This window comes from Macrotis lagotis, chromosome X, assembly GCF_037893015.1.
Source record: "Macrotis lagotis isolate mMagLag1 chromosome X, bilby.v1.9.chrom.fasta, whole genome shotgun sequence".
Lineage (NCBI taxonomy): Eukaryota > Metazoa > Chordata > Mammalia > Peramelemorphia > Peramelidae > Macrotis > Macrotis lagotis.
Window position 1 is genome coordinate 71,092,878 of NC_133666.1, and position 12,506 is coordinate 71,105,383.

The following is a 12,506-nucleotide window of genomic DNA, read 5'->3' on the forward strand; positions in this document are numbered from 1 at the left end:
TTCATGTGACTAAGAAGATGGAAGGTGAGACATTTTCTGCAGTCCTGACTAACTTCTTGTTTTTTTTTTTTTTTTTTTTTTTTTTAGGTTCTTGCAAGGCAAATGGGGTTAAGTGGCTTGCCCAAGGCCACACAGCTAGGTAATTATTAAGTGTCTGAGACCGGATTTGAACCCAGGTACTCCTGACTCCAAGGCCAGTGCTTTATCCACTATGCCACCTAGACACCCCCTGACTAACTTCTTAAGAAAATTCCAAATGAAGAATTATGCTCCAGAGTCAGGGCAATTGTAACGTTTATTTTCAGAGAATTCAAAAAAGCAAGAAACTCCACAGTAGTGGATTTATGAATTAACAGTGGAGAGTGTCAAACTCTTAATTTGCTCACTCAGGTTCACTGTTCTACCAGTGTCCACACTTGAACACAGCACAGAAAATGACTTAGAGGATTTTGCTTTGGAACTACCTAAGGGATTCTCATCTCATATTGTCTCAGAGTCTTTGCTGGCATCTCTCACCTCTACCCTTCCCTCACCATCTTGGGAAAATGATCAGCAAATATTGACTTGACTCAGGCATGTGAAGGGACAGGGGAATTGAAGAGGGGAGAATCAGACTCTCTTTTGCCTATGTTGCCCCCCCCCCATGTTAGGGAAGGCAAGACTATAGAAGCTCTAGGCAGAATGCTCCCCTCACTCTTAATCTTGTAGAAAGCACTAAAGGTTAATTCAACTCAGCAGAGAACGAAAGAGTTGAAGGAACTGGTAAGGAGACCAGCATCAATGGCTACACTGGGCTTAATAAAAGGGAACTGGAATTCAGCAAGTCAATCCTATTCTTCCCTCCTCCAACCAGAGGATACTAAAAAGCCAGTCTTTCCATGTGGGATGAGACCAAGGAGGATTGCAGTACAAGGGCAATAGTGGGATGCAGAAAGTGAGCAAAAAGAAAATACAGGGCAAAATGTTTATAAGCACTAGAGATTTCTAGAGGAAACAAAATCTGTTTAAAAACCTAAAGCACAAGCAAATAAATCAATAGAAAAGACACTAAAAATAGACGATGACTATTAAGACATTAAGGATCACTGGTCTCCTAGAAGAAAAATGACAAGTAAAAAAAACTGAATAGCATAATACACAAAAATAGGGAAAATTGCCCAGATTTTCTTGAATACACAAAACAAAACCAAATGAAAGAATCCACAGTCTCAAGGACAAAAAAAAATTATACTTTAAACTCCTAAGCATATAATTGTTAAATTGATTGAAATCCTGATTCAACCATTCAGTAAAGCTATAAAATGATGCATACTCTTTGACCTAGCAAGCCTACTACTTAATGTGCATCCCAAAATAGATAAAAAACAAAACAGAAAAGGACTTATGTGTACAAAAAGTATTTATAACAGCTCTTTTCTGGTGGCAAGGAATTGGAAATTGAGGGGATGCCCATCAATTGAGGAATTTTTGAACAAATTGTGGTATGTGCTTATGATGGAGTACTATTTTGATATAAAAAATGAGAAAATACTCTCAGCAAAACCTGGAAAGACTTACATGAGCTGATGCAAAGTGAAATGTACTGTGTACCAAGTAGCAGCAATATAGTAAGAATCATTGATGAATGATTTAGCTATTCTTCACATTGCAATAATCCAAGATATCTCTGAAGGACTTATGATAAAAAATGTTACCCATTCCCCCAGACACTGATAGTGTCTGTAGCAGACTGAAGGATGTTTTTTACTTTATTTTTCCTGAGGGTTTTTGAATCTTTTGCAACATGACTTTTATGGAAATGTTTTACATTACTACATATGTATAACCTATAGCAAACTACTTTCCTTATCAATAAGGGGGGGGGTGGTAGTAGTGGTGGAGAGGGAGGAGAGAATTTGGAACTCAAAATTAAAAAAAAAGAATGTTAAACATTGTTTTTACATATAACTGGGAAAAATAAAATACGACATAAATTTTTTTTTAGTTCAGTTCATTTATTTTACTTAACACTTTCAATGACAAGCAACAAAATCTTCAGGTGACCAAGAGGAAAAACCTGTAAATACAAGGAAGAGGATAGAAAAGTATATTTTGAAAAACAAAGAATTTCAAGATACAACTCAAAATGACATACTATGCAAACCTTAACATAATTATCAATAAAAAATGTGGGTATTCAATAAGAGAAGCATTTGAAGAACTGAGATGGGGGGCAGATTTGACTTGCAAATATTACAATGGAAACAAAAGAAATGTAAATAAATATAACTTTAAAGAAAGGATAAGGAATGAAATCATCCCATTTCTATTAAAAGAAACAAAAAAAGAAAAACACCTGTTGGATTAAAATAATAACCACAGCAATAACAGAATGGCCACTAAGAGATTTTATTTTAATTTTTATTTAAGGCAATGGAGATAAATGACTTGCCCAGGGTCACACAGCAAGATAATTATTAAGTGTCTGAGGCTGAATTTGAACTCAAGTCTTCCTGACTCCTGGGCCGGTGCTCTATCCACTGTACCACCTAGCTGCCCCCAAGAAATTGTATTTTAAAGATGAAAATAGAATTTAAAGAAAAAAAGAGAAATAGCAGTTCGATAGTAGGCCTGTAACACTATGAGCTAAAACCTTTCAACCATAATTCTCTTATCTACAGGTGAATCAATGTATTTTTTGAGACTAAATCACAATAGGAGGTTATTTAAAAGGAGGAAGGAGACATGGAGGATAGAGAGGTATGTGTGACTAAACGAATGAAAGATAACTTCTGTAATCTCTCAGCAAAAAAAGAGTAACTACAGGAGAATGGAAGAGGTGGGAAAGACAGTTACTGAAACGGAGAAAACTTGGCTCTCAAAACAATGGTGGAGTTCTGCTAAAGCCCCTCCTTATGGGGAGAGGCATATTCTGTAAAGGAAAATGAGAATCTTCTAATGAGTCTAAGTTAGCACAAATGGAGACCACTTTCTCAAAGTGTTAAGTCTCTATGGAAACTGGAATTTCTGGGGAAAACTTGCATCCAGAATATTGAAAGGGAATAGTCCAAGAAGGAAGGTATCATAGCAAGTAGGAAAGAAATGATCATGGGAAAGTCATGGGGTAGGAATGAATAATACAATAGGGACAAAGTGAAATTTCTACTTTGGGGCAAAATTTCTATTTTATATTTCCTGTAGGAACTGATACTTCTGACAGTGAAGCATGACAGAAATGGAAGGAAGGTGGTAGGGAGCAAGAGTTAGAAAGGCAACAATATAAATATTGGCTAGAAGACATAGAATTTTATTATGTTAGATGTTTCAATACCATGAAGAACCCAGAGTGGCTAAAGGAGGAAGAAAAAAGCATACAGATAATAAATCAAAGAACAAAGTTTCAGAAAAGAGAGTGAAGAGAATCATGAAAAGAATAAGATAAAGATACCAAAGTCACAAGAGAAGAAAAAAAAATCTTTAAAAAAGAAGTTTGAAGGACAGGAAAACAGGGAGAATTTTCAATTAACCATTGAATTAAGATGAAGGAAAAAAGGGGAAGAAAAGGAGGGAAAATGTGGTGACAAAATAAAACAAGAAAATTAAATAAAATTCCAAGATATGGAAAAGGTTGACAAAGTGGAGGGGGTGTGATCGTGAGAAGAGAATAGTCTGTAGGAACAGGTTTGTTTTAAAGTAGATTAAGCAAAACTAATTTTAGGAACAAAGTACTGACATAAAAGATGGAGGAGAATTAACGAAAAATTCTAATTCAGAAAAAAGTAGAAATGCAAATAGAGAAAAATATAAACTTAATTCTCATGACATTAAATGTGAATGAATTAAATAATACAAGACTTTGAAACAAAGTGACAGATTGGATAAGAATCTATTACCCATTAAGACATCTTGTGGGCGGCTAGTTGGCACAGTTGATAAAGCACCGGCCCTGGAGTCAGGAGGACCTGAGTTCAAATCTGACCTCAGACACTTAATAATTACCTAGCTGTGTGACCTTGGGCAAGTCACTTAACCCAATTACCTTGCAAAAAATAAACAAAAAACAAAAAACAAAAGGCATCTTGCACTGGATGCCCTGTAGAATCCTTAAACTCAACATGTCCAAAATTGAACTCATTCTCCTTCCATCTTAACTGCCTTGTTACATCTTTGCCAATGATATATGTGAACTAGAATTGCAGAGATGCTTTCATTTACATTTTTCTCATCATTAGATATTTGGAGAATTTTTTCTATTCAGTCATTGATAATTTGGATTTCTTCCCCTGCAAAATATTTCATAGACAGTGTTCTTATCCTTTAATGACTTATTAACTAGGAAATAGCTTCTGGTATTACCTCCTTATTTATCATTCTGCATAAATTTTCCCTAGCAATAGATTTTCTTTTAATTTAAGCTTCATTGATTTTGTTCGTGAGAGACCTCTTTTATTTCATGCTATTAAAATTATGCGTTTTATCTTCAATGATGCTCTCTCTCCCTTGTTTAATTATGGACTCTTCCCCTATTTCTTCCTTCCTCTTATAATTTTCTTATGATGTGTTTATATTTGAATCACATATCCATTTGGAGCTTCTCTTGATATGTTGGTATAAGGTGTTTGTCTAAACCTAATTTCTGCCAGGTTGCTGCATAGTTTTGCTACTAATTTTTGTTTAGATGTTTAAGTTTACAAAAAAAGAACAGGTTTCTACATTGATTTACTTCAATATGTTGTGTATCTAATCTGATAAACTTCTGTATTTTTAACCAGTAACAAAAAGTCTTGATAATCATCAATTTATAGTGTTACTTAAGATCTGGTTTTATCAATCTGATACTGATAATATCCATTATCTCTGCTTTTATTGATCACTTCTCTTGATATTATTGACCCTTTGTTTTTCCAGATAAAGTTGTATTATATTTTCTAACTCATTAAAATAATGTCTTAGCAATTTGGTAGGGCACTGAATAAATAGATTAATTGAGGTATGTTGATATTTCAATCTATTTATGAGTAATTAACATTTCTTCAGTTATTTAAGTTTATTTCACACTTCCCCCCCTCCCCAGCAACCCACCCAAACACATGCAAATTGTATTGTACTAGTATCAGTATAGTTCCTGCATGTGTGTGTTTTGGTAGATAGACTCCCAATACACTGTAAATATTTAAAGGGGCAGTTAGGTGGTACAGTGGATAGTTAGTCAGACCTAGAGGCAGGAAGTCTCATCTTCCTGAGTTCAAATCATACCTCAGATACAGTGTGACCCTTGACAAATCATTTAACCTTGTTTGCCTCAATTCTTCTTTCAGATGAATGAGAGAAGGAAGAGCAAATCTGCTCCAGTAGTTTTGCCAAGAAATGGGGCTATGAACAGTTGAATGTGACAGAAAAATAAATGAACAAAAGTATCTAAAGTGGAATATCTCTTGCTGGACTTTGTTGATATTATACAGAAATGCTGGTAATTTATGTGAATTAATTTTATGTTCCAACTTTGATGAAATTCAGCTTTCAACTGTTTTGTGTAATTTTAGTTCACTCTATAAGTAAATCATCTTATCTCCAAAATGTGATAAAAATGTCCACAGTCAATCCTTTAATTATTTTTTTTCTTTTTTTAATGTTAGAGTTAGCATTTCTAGTATAATATAAAAAATACTAGTGATAATGAACATTATTACTTTATCCTTATACTTACTGGAAAGATCTCTAATGTACCTTTCTTATATGTAATGTTGGCTCTTAGTTTGAAAGAGATACTAGTTAGCAAGGATAATTTATCCCTGTGTTTCTAGTGAGGTGTTTTCTTTTCTCACATCAAAACATGTATTTTTGTCAAAAGTGTCAGCATCTATTGATATAATAGTAGGTTTTTTATTGTTCATGTTATTAATATGGCATGTTATGTTTGTAGTTTTCCCAATATGGAACCAATTTGACTTTCTAGTATGTTGCTGTGACTTCCTTACCAATGTTTTATTCATAATGTTTTCATCAAGTTTCATTTGGAATACTTTTCTTTCTTGGCTTTGACTCTTCCTTGGTTTAGGCAGCAAGACAGTATTTGCATCACAGAGGAAGTTTCAAACAATGCTATCTTTTCCCATTTTTGAAAACATATTGGAATTGTTAGAATATCTGAAAGAATTTGTCTTTAAGCTCATTTAGTTGTTTTATTCTTTGAAGACTAAATTATGTTTTATTCATTTTAAGGGTTTTTTTTTGCAAGGCAAATGGGGTTAAGTGGCTTGTCCAAGGCCACACAGCTAGGTAATTATTAAGTGTCTGAGACCGGATTTGAACCCAGGTACTCCTGACTCCAGGGCCGGTGCTTTGTCCACTGCGCCACCTAGCTGCCCCTGGTTTATTCATTTTTCTGGATTGGGTTACTTAAGCTCCTCTATTTTATAGTTATTTCATATCTTAATTATTTATCTTTTCACTTATTAGTAAATCACTGGGCAAAATAAGTTTAATGATTTCCTTTATTTCTCTTTCATTTGTTGTGAATTTTCTGTGTTATTTTTAAAGTCAGAAATTTGGGTTTCCTTTTTATTTTAAAAAATCAAATTAGATATTTTTTTTTCTATTTTATTGCTTTAAAAAAGACTCCTAATTTTATCAAGCAATTAAATGTAGGTTCTTTGGCTTTCAACTTTCTTAATTTCTTCTTTGAGCTTCAGAATTTGTAATTGGTATTTAATTATTTTAAAATTATTGAGTACATTCTCAATTCATTGTTTTCTCTCTTTTTTCATGAAAGTGTTAGATATAACTTTCCCACTAATGACTGCTTTGTCTGCATATCACAAATTTTGATATGTTATTTCAAAGATGTCATTTTCATTGATGAAATTTTTGATTGATTCTCTGATTTTTAGGCAAGATTCTATCTTTCTTTATAGAAAGTATCACATATCTATTTCCTGATGATAAGAACATCAGTGACTTCTCAAAATATAGACCAATTATTATGTATTTTTAGATATTTAGATACTGGGTTATGTATTTTGATACTTCACATCTTGTAAAGTGAAAAAAAAACTTATAAGAAAATAATATATTAGTTGAAGATCAAAAAGGACATACCAAAAAGTTCCAGGAGCATAAAGAGCATTTTCTTTTTAATTCAACATTTTTGAACAAATTGCCCTCAAATGACTATGAAACATATTCTGACATTGTTGAGCTAAAAAGGCATTGGATTTAGTTATGTACTAATAGATTATGTATGAACAAAGGAGAGGGTCAACTGCATCAAGTCAGTCAATCACTCCACCTCACTCAGGTGAGAACTCTCCGACCACATCAATTGATTGGTGGTTCCAATTAGACTACACAGTACTGTCAGACTCCATGAGAGGTCCTTGATGGATTAGGAAAGAGTAAAAAAATATTGGATGAACTGGATTGTTTCTGGATAGAAGGTTTCCTGAGATTGGCTGAAAAAATTCACTCTCAGCCTATATGTCTTGTGGAAAACATCAAGCTAGTTTGAAATCCATCATTCTAGTATCTTTTAGTATGAAGGAGGAAGTAGTTACTATCAAGTCTTTGGGGATGGGAGAGAAAAGATTCCATTTTTCCCCCTCATTCCACTCACATCGAGGGTGACCCTGTGAATTTAGAAAAGGTGAAGCAATTTAGACTTGTTATCAGTTTCCTAGCAATGCCCCATGGAAGAACAGTCAGCGATGGCAGGGTTCCATCAGGAGTCAAGGACAAACTAGACAGCCCTGAGGAAAAGACTACAAAAAGTGCAGCAGAAATCTCTTTTCATGCTTTAGCATAGGAATTGGAACACAGAAGGCGCTTAATAGATGTTTATTAATTGGTTGATGCCTAAGCGGAATTTCAAGCGAATTTCACATAAAGCGACTACTTCCAATCATCACATATTCTGAATGCATCCCTTAGACATATAAATTCTCTAAGATCAAGCCTGCTTTCCCTCATACATAAGAGTGAGTGCATCCCAGATTTGGGGAAAAGTGATGTAACAACTTTTTTGCATCATCTTAGAAAATATTTCTAAAAACCAATTAAGAGAAAATCTAACTGATATGAAGAGACAATCAATAGTAAAGGACACTGAGAGGGATTCATGAGTACTAGAAAAATCATCCCCAGCATCTGCAAGAACCTGAAGGGGAACAGTAAGCCTGCCATATTCTGGAGAAATAATTTTCTAGGGTCATTGTGAATTGGGAGTATGAGCCTAGAATTGCCCTGTGATTATATTGGATACAAAATAGACTCAATTAAAGCAAGAATTCTGGTATATTTGCTGTTTACATGGAAAACTATTCTCTATTTCAAACATGCTTCCCAAAAATTATTTCAAGAATTAATATAATATGTGGCATCTTCCTATGAGGTGGTTCTACATAACCTCCAATCTATTCTTTATCTCCTGAACAGAACTATGACTTCCAAATTAAATGAGGCATCACGCCAAGCATCTTCTTAACCACTTGGATGACACCAAGCAATAGGACTCACAATCGTGCTCACAATCCACAGCTAATAGCCAGCTCCTTCATTTCATGTAATCTGTTCCCAATGATATCAGAATATTGTTTTGACTTGACATGTAACTAATTATTATTATATGAAAATGAGAGATAGATGCTGAGGCCTTTGAGTTTGAATCTAGCAATCATATGATAGGAATGGATGAAGATGATGGATCCCATGAAGATATCGATCTCCTATAGGCAAGATCTACAGAAGATCATGTCTGGACATATTAAGAGATTTACTGGCACTCAGACATCAAAGAAGAATGGAAAGAACATCTTCAAAGTAATTAACACTTCAGAATTCTAGTCACTGTATACTTTTTGAAATCATGTGCTGAACTATGACAAATTTGGAGGGTTTCCTGACCAAATCCCATAGAATAATTCTAAAATAAAATTTTATTGGTGTCTTTTGTTTTTCTATTACCTAAATTTCTCCCAGCTCTGCCTCCCACCCCACCTCCCTTCCCAAAGACTGATCCCATAGAACAAAGGATTTTTTTCTGAAGAAAAGAGAAAAACTCAGTCAAACTGTCTTTTGTTTTTCTATCACTTAAATTTCTCCCAGCTCTGCCTCCTACCCCACCTCCCTTCCCCAAGACTGATCCCATAAATAAAGGTTATTTTCTAAAGAAAAATAGAAAACTTCAGCCAAACTGATCGATCACACGAATCTCTAGTTGTCAGGTTTGATGAGTCTTAGAGGGTTCCCCATCACATTTCACACAGACGCCCCATGAACACAGCAGGCTTTTTGGATGTTAGGATGACAAATATCCATCTTGGAACACTCCAAGGAAGAGTCTCCAGTGGCTACTTCTAATCTTCTCTTCTGCTGACCATTATGCAGTACACTCTCTTCTTCTCTCTCTAGATGTTTCCTTTGGCCCCAAATCATTTTTTCCATGGAGTACAACAGACTGTTTTCCTGAGAGGATCCAGTTCTTATGCATTTACAGCAAACTTGGGCTGTTATTTGGCACTGCTAGAAACAAAGAGAGCACATTCTCTGGAAGTCATTGCAGAATTCCCTTTGCCATCTATGTTGACTGGATCTTTAGGCTTCTGTCATTCTTATCAATAGCTCTTGTGATAAACTCTTGAGGAGGGGAAAAGTGCTGGGTTGAAGTTCTTGATGACTGTACTCGTTTATCACATTGGGGACTCTGTTGGAGGAGGACGGCTCATTAGCAACCCAATTTAGATGAGTTGCCCACTTTTTCCCATGCTATGATGCTAGATCTAACTCCCTTCAATTGCCAATTAGCAGATTCCTGTGAGCAGAAGTTGCCTCTTAGCTATCTTTTCTGAAAGGGTCTCAAGCAGAAATACAATTACCAATGAGGCTTTATTTAATTGAATTTAATTACTTAGCCCTTCTCATTGTTCATCATTAGCTATTGCTTTCCACTCCCTGGTTGCTACTGTCCTGACCTCTTACTTGGAAGCTATATATATCAGCCCCACAAAGAAATGAGTGCTCAAAGACCAATCTTGATCAAGCATCCATCTTGCTGTTTCTGCATAGATGATGTCCTAGTTCACAAGCAGGAAACTTTTGAGGTCTAGAGTCCCAAATCATTTGAGATTCCTTTTTTTTCTTTTCTTTAGAAACATCTGGATGATTGGAAGTATTCTATTGTAGACTATTCATTCTTTTCTTCATATATGGGGGAACTGGGAAGGGAACTAGTTAAGTAATTCATATCAAGTGTCCCAGAAAACCTGGGGCTTATCTTATATGAAGCCCCCTTCTGTTCTCGTGGCATGCTATTCTCACCAAATTCTATGGCCAGCTTGGGAAGCATAAAAGCCAGGCTTTGTCAGGAATTCTTTGCAACTCAAATTGTTATTACTTTTACAAAAAGAACTGTTTCTCTTCAATTATATTTTCCTGAATTTTTTTTTCCTCTTTAAGATAAAGTTATCATTCCCAACCAAGCCTCCAATGTGCTTTGCCCTCCCAAAATGTGATTCTGAATATCTATTTTGTCCCTCAGTAGAAAGTCCTTAATTTTGCTCAAGCAAAAGGAAAACCTATGAAGATTTAACATTCAAGACAAAGCTATAACATTAGGTATCCTATAGAGCATATTCTGACTATTAATGGAAATGTTAAAATTTCAGGAGGTTGATAGCAAATCTGTCTTTTGCCACACACAAAAAGGCCAAGAGAAGAGAGAAAAAAGGAAAACAGCAGCAATTTCACAAGTTCAAGTGACTGAAACTGCTGTAGGCATTTTACTGATCTTTAAATGTACTGTCAGTCAAATAAATCTCTAAGCAGCATGACTAGACTATCTAAGTTGGAGCTTTATTTCCAGCTTTGCTCCCATCCCTACTAGCATCCCTGATTGATGGACCGTGAAAAGCAAGACTGCGCCATCGGAGTCTCGGAGGCAGAGATGATGCCCTTTGTAAGAATTAATTGAGAACAGCAGTTCTCCAACTTTTTCATTTATTCACCAGCTATGCATGAGATTAGCCCACTACTGTCCCTCCTCTCTTTTTCCTCTTTCTCTCACCCCCAGAGTGGGTTGATATGGGAGAAACAAAAATGTTGACACCCATTTCCAAAATGATCAGGTTCTCTCAACCCCACAAACTAACAAAACTGGTTACCAAATGGCAGAACCCCAATTTGGACAGGGTAAGCAAGATTTCGTTTCAGGTAATCAAATTCCAAGGGGCACGTTTCTTCCCCAAAGAGGTCTAGAGACTGTCATCCCCATTCCTCCTGCCTTGTGGTCATCAACTGGTCTTTACCACATGGCACAACTCTGCTCCCTTATAACCACCTCTTATATCCTGTTCCCATGGAACCTTCTCTTGGGGCCCACATTGCTCTCAAATTGCTATGAGAGTACAAGCTGAACTATCTGGGGGACAGGCAGCCACATCCCCTTGCATAACTATCACCATCCATATTATGTCTGGCTCCTTTTTACTGTGGATGAAAGAATTCTCAGTTCCAGTTCTGTAATAATGATGGCTAGATAGGGCCAATGAGAGAGGCCAGTATTGAGAGGTACTAGACATAGCAAAGAGAGAACACTGACCACTGGCAGTTGTTGGACCTTTATTTACTAACAACTGTTTGCCAGAAAAAACAGAGAGAATGAACAGACCCAAGAAAGTTATGGGTAAAGGGGAAGGCAAACTAAGGAAGCAAAGCAAGACTGGAGAAGCCAGGTCAATGGTATTCTTAATCTAAGGCCACCTGGGCCAGCTATTCCCAATGAGGAGAGCAGGAAGTACTTGGACTGGACCTGGGCCAACATACCGGGGAGCTGCCTTAGTTGAAGCAAGCAAAATAACAGTCAGTTTGCACAGTGCACCCACCATTTTTTCAATTTGGTGGAAGTTGGCAATCACATACCTAGCATTATTTATGTTAATTATGGAAGGTCTCCTACCCTATCCTGGTGAAATAAAACCAATTCCAATCAAGATAGAATATCGACCAATATCTTTTATTCATGAGCCATGATCCTCTTCTTTTCCTATATTATAATTTAGGAAACTGGTATGCTGACCAAAATGAGCTTGATAAGGTCATTTAATGCAAACACACTATCTGAAGCAAAATGATTTTCCTGTGACAAATGTGTAACCTCTCATGTAGGTATTCTTATTTGACACTTTAACTTTAGACTTCCTAACTAGAAAATAGCTGTCTTGTTTATCATCTCATCTCAAGAAGAAAGCTACTGGCAGGATCCTGAGATTCTCCAGAGTGAGCTTGGCCTGAAAGCTACCCGAGAAGATTAGCTCCTGGCCATCATGGTCTGTGGTCTTGCCCCTTATTCCCCAAGGCAGTTTCTCCCTTTTCTTTCACACTGTCTGCTGGCAGAAGCAAATGCTCAGGCTTCTGTGCTCTGGGATCTATTGGTGTGTGTATGCATTTGTGTCTAAGGGTATGCCTGTTTATGTGTTCAGAATCCATTTTGGAAAGCTGAAGTTTTAAAAATAGATTTAAGGAAGCTCAGGAATTCT